The sequence below is a fragment of the Echinops telfairi genome, unplaced genomic scaffold, assembly GCF_000313985.2.
Source record: "Echinops telfairi isolate 266 unplaced genomic scaffold, ASM31398v2 ScPeMD7_2;HRSCAF=8, whole genome shotgun sequence".
Classification (NCBI taxonomy): domain Eukaryota; kingdom Metazoa; phylum Chordata; class Mammalia; order Afrosoricida; family Tenrecidae; genus Echinops; species Echinops telfairi.
The window spans coordinates 27,720,809-27,728,482 of NW_022103898.1; the positions used below are offsets into that span (position 1 = coordinate 27,720,809).

Below are 7,674 nucleotides of genomic sequence, written 5' to 3' on the forward strand. Positions count from 1 at the left end.
GCACTGATGACCACCTGGCTCAATGCCAGACACACTCGGACCCCTGAGCTCTGGCTGCTACCCCCCTGTGGTCCCCACGCAGAGATGTCGGGGATCGCAAAAGTCTGGCAGACGCTGTGTTACCGAGATGTCGGGGCATGAAGACGTCGGAGTGAAGATGTTTGGGCTCAGAGATGTTGGGGTGCGGAATTGTCCGGTTGCCTGATGTTAGGACGCACTTGTGAGGGGCCTGACCTTAAACCCAACCCAATGGTTTCCAGGCGCTTCGGCTTTTCGATTCTATAACCTGAACCGCAGGTGGTAATCCCACTGCCCATCTGCTCCTCTGCCTCCACCTGGGCCTACAGCACCCCTGGGAGTGGCTTTTCCACCCCTTCCTGCCCATTGTGACAAGTCGCCATCACACACCCCTTTGTCTCGTCAACCAGCAGAGGGCCCCACTGGGTGCAGACACTGTCTCCTCCCTTTCCCCAAACGCAGCACCTCCAAACTGCAGGTTCCCTCCCAGGTCCAGGATATGCACCTGAGGACTGGAGTCTACAGTGCATACTGGTCGTTTACTTAAAAAAACACACACAAAGAAGTTAGACAAGCGTTCTGATGAGTATTAGAGTTAAAAATATACTTCCGACTGTAGACACTCCCTTAGAGAAGATCCTTGGACAAGGTGGGAAAGAAGTCAGTATGTTTATCAATATTTTCGCCCCCCAAGTGATCAAACTGAGTGTCTTACAATAGGGGATTGGTAGGGAAAAACAAAACAAAACAAGCATTCTACGACTCAATAAATCTGCAGCCGAGAGAGTGTTGATTGTGTTCCTTATGTGTTGACATGTAATGATATCCTTGACATTTATTTTCCCCTAAAGGAGTGAAACAAACAGATTTCAAACCAGCATTGGAATGGTGCTCTTATTTATATAAACTCATCTGTGTATGTTTCGATGCAGATGTATGTTTTGTGAAATGCAGTGTTTATCAACGGTGCAGTTTTTATTTTCTCTTTTATAACTTACTGTTTTTACTAGAGAAATTTATTATTTCTAGTAATGGAAAAAATAAAGCAATTTTATTAATAATCTGTTTTTTACAGTCACGATTATCACTGGCCAACACATGTTTTGGTGCCTCAAGAAGTAGCCTTGTTTCTGGGTAGATTTCACCTGCTGATTACAAAAATGGTGCGTTTCCCTGTATCAGCTCTTGATTTTGAGATATAGAACATATTCTATGTACCGCTCTTCACTCTGCTCATCCATTAAAAAAATAAGAATATTTTAATGTAGTGTTAGCTACTCTGGGATAGAGAAAGTGCGTGCTAACCTTATTTAAAACAGTTTATTTTGTTCTACTGCACATGGTATTCTTTGATCCAAAGATGTATTTGAACAGTGAAAATTACATGACCTTGGAATTTCCCCCAAGTATCGCTTCATCTTTATTAGAAGCAGTCACAATTGTTATCTGAATGGGCCAGAAATAAGAGTTACTGTACAATAAATAAGGCGCCCTCGTGGTGTACTAGGTTACGTGTTTGCTAACCACAAGATCAGCTGTGTTAGCCCCCTAGCTGCTGTGAGAAAGATGAAAGCTTCTATCCCATAAAGATTTACAGCCTCAGAAACCCACAGAAGAAGTCCCACTCTGCCCCACAGGGTGGCCAGAGTCATGAGTGACTGGCTGGTAGTAAGTTTGGTATAATAAATATTCAAATGTTCTGAAACCCAAAATGGGTCTATCATAGTGCAAACTCCTTTATTAAAATTTAAATGTTCCAATCTTGTTATAAGTTGGCACAACTTTTCCTCCTGTACACAGAAACTCTTTAAAAAAACCAATTTTATTGGCAAATAATTCACATGCCATGTAACTCAATAGTTCAATATGTGCACAGAAATCCAAAAGAAATTTAGAATTTTCTTATAAAGAAGCTTGGAGTCAACCTTACCTCTGAAACATTTAACATGAATTATCCATTGACTTCTAAATATTAAAATGTGTTCTGAAATGCTTGCTGCATAATTTGAAAAAGAAAAGTTTAGGTCTTCAAATGATTTAGGAAAATTATTATGAAGTCTTATATTTTTAACACTTTACATTGCCCTCACCCCTTCCCTGCGTGTGCCTCTTCATTATTCTTTGTGCATTTTCCACTCTTCTCAATCTGTATTTTGGCTCTGCAGTATCCAACTTATGGTCTCTGTTTGCATTGCACAGTTAAAAACAAAACAAAACTCGCTGCTATCTCAATGATTCTAGCTCACTGGGTTTCTCTAGGATGGAGAAGAACTACCTCTTTGGGTTTCCAAATCTTTAAATCCTTTTGTAATTAAAAGATCATTTTATTGGGGACTTTTGCAGCTCTTATAACAATCCATACATCAATTGTATCAAGCATATTTGTACATATGTTGCCATCATTATTTTCTACACATTTACTTTCTATTGAGCCTTGCTATCAGCTCCTTTTTTTCCTCCCTCCCCCCACCCTCGTGACCCCTTGATAAATGATAAATTGTTATTATTTTCATATCTTTCACCTACTGCTGTCTCTCTTCCCCCATGGTTTCTGTTGTTCATTCCCCCGGGTGGGGTGGGGTGGGGTGGGAGGGTGTTATGTGTCGATTATTGCAATCGGTTCCCTCTTCCTCCCCTCCTGTCCCCACCTTTGCTCTGCCCTCCTGGTATCACTACTCCCATTCCTGTTCCTCGATTCCGTGTGTCGTGAGGTCTTATCTCTCATCTGTACCTGTGCACATGCTCCGGTCTAGCCCGCAGTGAAAGGCAGGAGTGGGGTCATGAAAGTGGGGGTGAGGAAGCCTCAAGGAACCAGATACTGCACCCTGGTTGACTCATCCCTTCCTTGTGACCCTTCTGTGAGGGGATGCCCCATTGTCTACAGATGAGTTTTGAGTCTCTGCTCTGACCCACCTTGTTCTCAACATTATGGTTTTGTTTGTTTGTTTGGGGTCTTCTGATGCCTGTTACCCAATCCCATTGACATCTCTTGATCGCACAGGCTGGTGTGCTTCTTCCATGTGGGCTTGTTGCTTCTCTGCTGGGTGACTGGTGGTTCTAAACACTAACCTTATGATGAGCAGCTCAAGAGTAACCAGCTAGCCACCTTGGGTCCAATTACAGCTTCATTTGGAAGTTCCTTAATACTTAATTCCTTTTCAACTATGGTATTTCTTACATTTGGAAGTTCCTTAATACTTAATTCCTTTTCAACTATGGTATTTCTTACCTTTTTTTCCCCTGTCTTATCTTGCAATTTGTGGATTTGAGTTCTCATATTTAAAACAAGGATGGCAATACATGCTCAAATTCCTGATGAGTCTTTTAAGGCTTTTCCCTACATCTGTACCTTGATTATACAGTGAAAAGAACCTTACTCAACACATTGGCACCTGTTTTTGCCTCACTATCAGCAGTTTGGAATCACCAGCTGCTTTGGGGAGAAAGAGGAGGCTTTCTGGTCTAGTAAAGATGTACAACATTGGAAACCTGAAGGAACAGCCCTCTGCCTCGTAGGGTCCTTATGAGTTGGAATAGATGCTGTGGCAGTGAGTTTGGGTTTATTGTTTGTTTGTTTATCATATGGTGTCAACTCTAAATGCTTTGAAGGTGTCCTGGTGTTATAAAGGTTAAGTGGTTGGCTGTCAATAGAAAATTGATTGTCTGATCCCACCCAGTTCAGGAGAGAGACTTACAGATCTACTTGGTAAAGATTACAGTTTAGAAAAACATATGGGGCACTGCTAGTATTTCCCATGGGACTGTTATAAATTGAAATGTATTCAAGAGTAACTAATGACCTAGAATCTCTGAGGAGTTTTTGCAACATTTATAAATATTAACTCAGATTGTAGTTTATTTCCCATGAACTTTTGAGGAAAAGATTTTGTATATTTTCAACTCTTAACAATGTTTTTTTGAGTCTTTTGTTCATTCTATAGATTTATACAAACATTTCTCTTCTTATAAAAATATCTGGTTATTTCTGAAAATATAAGAAATATTTTTCTTTGATATACCAAGAGACCTGCTAACATATTAACAACAATTCTTCCTGGTATTTCTAAGTTCTTTGTATCTTAATTTTCACTTCAAGTCTATGTTACTTATATTGTAATTAGCAAAGCAATAAAGTTAATATACATTTGGTAACCAAACTAACATTAGGTTGAAATATATCCAAGCAGGTCTGTATTCTTTTAAAGGTATAATTGGATAGTTAGCATTGGACAAAGTGTAATTTAATGTAAGTCATGTCCTTTAATGACAGACATACAAGATCCTTAAAAGCATTTTATGCTGTGTATATCTATTACAAGGTATTATTCTTTGGGTTCCATTAGAGCACTGCTAATAGGTTTGTCTCCAGGGAAACTAGAAACAATCTTACTTGAAGGTCCTGTATACTTTTACAGATTTGCCCCAAACTAGTCATTAGACCATCAGTGGTAGCACCTGTCCTATTTGGGCTGATAACCATTGTGGGTTTCATTATGGAATATACTGTGGAGCTTCAAAAAGGTCATGGAAAATTTAATTTAAATATAATGGCATTTCTCACAGACTTTTTGAAGCCCACTGTATGTCTTTGTCTTTATGAATTTGATGAATTTACTGACATCTTTCTAGCTATTTAGAAGTCTACATTCTTAACATTTGCCGTAATAGTTGAGAATAGCTGCAGAAGAATCCACCTAAACTTGAGGTTAAGAAAGTCTTTTTATTTAAATGTGGCAGCTTTCCGTAAGCTTGCACCTTGTGTGGTCAGATTTCCCGAAGTTGGTCATTAGATATTCATAAAGTAAATTTATGCTCCTCTCCATTAGAGATTATGTCATTGGAAGATTTTAATCTCTGGCCCTTAATTTTTTTCTTCCATAAAATTGAGTTGCTCCAATAGGTATCTTTCAGCTCTATAATACTTCTGGCTTTGTGATAGGGGCTTAACCTTTACCTCTTGAAACAGAGTTATTACATATTTCACAAATATTCTAACAATAGTAATGAGTCAAGGTAATATTCACCTAATAGCAGCTCTAAGAATTATGTAATTCACTATATAGCCTTATTCTGTTGCTGAATTTCTTCTTCAAAACTTTCAAAACATTTGAAACTTGAAATGCCAAAATGTTAATTATATCTACATTATTTGTTATATTGGCAGTAAGTAGGGCTCATACTTAAAATTATGTAATTGAAAGTGTGGGTAAAACATTTTAAACATAATTCAATTAGAAATGAACATGACTGTGGTAGAGAGAATAATTTCCCATCCCCTCCAAGGTATGTCCACATCTTAATTTTCAGAATTTGTTAATATGCTACTTTACATAGAAAAGTGACTTTGTAGAAGTGCTTGGGTTATGGATTTTGAGATCAGATTATCTTGGATTATCTACGTGTGTCCAATATAATCACAACTCAAAACCCAATGTAAAGAAGACAAAAATCCTAACAACTGGTTCAATAGAGATCATCAGGGTAAATGGAGGAAAATCTGAAGTTTTCAAGGATTTTGTCTTGCTTGGATCCATAATCAATGCTCATGGAAGCAGCAGTCAAGAGATCAAAAGATGAGTTGCATTAGGTAAATCTACTGCATAGGACCTCCTTAAAGTGTTGAAAACAAGGCTGTAATTTTGAGGACTTAGTTCAGGCATGACATTTTCAAGTGCCTCATATGCATGTGAAAGTTTGACATTGAATAAAGACGACCAAAGAAGATTCAATGTGTTGAATTGTGGTGCTGGCAAACAATACTGAAAGTACCAGGGCCTGCTAAAAGGTCAAACAGATGTTGTATTAGTCTGGGTACTTTAGAGAAACAAATCCACAGAAACTCATATAAAAGAGAGAGTATTATATCAAGGTTAACTGTGCATCAAGAAAACATCCCAACCCAGTGCTGCCCAAGCCCACAAGTCCAACATTAACCCTTATGTCCAACACCAACCCACAAAGTCCTCCTCCATCTCACAAAACAGAGGCAATGATGCTGACTGTAGGAGGAAAGCAGAGTCAGTGGATGTGTAAGCATCTCAGCGCTGGCAGGGGTCTCCACACCACTGCCCCAGCACCCAGGGCTGCATCGGGGTAGGTCCATGTGGCTTCTCCTTGGGGATGTCTTGCAGGAAGTCAGCCTTGCAAGCTGAAGCAGGGAACTGCTAAGGCAGCTGCACCCTGATGTGACCACCACAAAGCAAGAGACCAGAGAACTAGAAAGGCGGGGCTCACCAAACCATTTATCCCTCTGCCCTTTAATTAACCCCACATGTGATTATCATCTAGGTTGGCACAATAAACTAAGATGTGTATTGAAAGAAGTAAGGCCAGAGTACTCCAGAGAAGGAAGGATAGTGAGACTTTGTCTTACATACTTTGGACGTATCAGTAGAGACCAGTCCCTGGAGCAGGATAACATAATTGGTAATGTAGAGGGGCAGTGAAGGAGGGAAAGTCCCTGAAGGAGATGGATTGATACCATGACAGCAACAATGGGCTCAAGGAAAGGAACAATTGTGAGGATGTTGCAGGACTGGATGGAGTGTTGTTCTGTTGTGCATAGGGTCGCTATATGTTGCAACTGACTCAGTGGGACCTAACAGCAACACTCCCAGTGTAATCACAATGCTCCCCATAAGAAGTAGGCTAGGAGTCAGAGCCACAAGAGATGTGGTGGTGGAGACAGAGCAGTTATGAACCATAGCATGTGAGGATCCTGAAACAAAAAGGCAAGAAAGGATTTATCACAAACAGCTTCCTGAATACTCTCCTGATACCTTGAATTTAGTGCAATGAGATTGATTTTAGATTTGTGACCATCAGAACAGTAAGGACAAGTGTGGATTGTTTTAATCCACTACTTTCTGCTAAATTGCTAAAGTGACAATAGGAAACTCCTACCGATTTCTGTACTTGGAAATGGAGTGCTGCTGTTGCCAATGCCTAAACATGTGGACGTGTGTTCGGGTAACATTGGGTTTTGGGTAGAGACTGGAGGAATTTTGAAGAGCATGACATAGAAAACCTAGCTTGCTGCAAACCAACTGTTAAATTAATGGATGTGAAGATTCTGCTGGTGAGAGTTTAGAAAGAAATAAGAAACATGGTAGAGGTAACCATATTGTCTTTGAGACGTGAAAGGGCCTGAATTTAGAAAACCCAAAAGGGAGAACGTGCTTCTCATCTGTCAAGCTGAAAGATCTGAAGAAAAACTACAAGCTCAAGGTGCAGTGTTGAAAGACTCGATGGGGAAAATATTGAGCAATTCAAGAAACATGGAAAGAATACACAGAGTCACTGTACCAAAAAGAACTGGTAGCCATGGGACGATTTCAAGAAGTAGCATATGGTGGAGAACCCAGGCTACTGAAGAAATACGTCGTAGCAGGAATGACAGTAATAGTGAAAAACAGGACTCCAGGTATTAAAACAATACACGTTGAAATGTTTCAACAAGCTGATGAAGCCCTGCACGCACTCTCTCATCTATATCAAGAAATTTAGCAAGCAGCTACCTGGCCAGTGGACTGGAAGTGATCTATATTTGTACACTTTCCAAAGAAAGGTGACCCCGCAGAATCCAAAAATTATCAAACAATATTAATATCATGTGCAAATAAACATTTTTTCTGAGACACTTTCCATATTTTATGT

The 7,674-nt window shown here is 39.7% G+C and overlaps 1 protein-coding gene across 1 annotated transcript in view; it reads left to right on the forward strand.

Annotated features, from left to right (window-relative positions):
• The window catches only part of ANKS1B (ankyrin repeat and sterile alpha motif domain containing 1B), a 1,383,364-nt gene that overhangs the window by 344,093 nt on the left and 1,031,597 nt on the right, over nucleotides 1-7,674 (forward strand). The window lies entirely within an intron of this gene.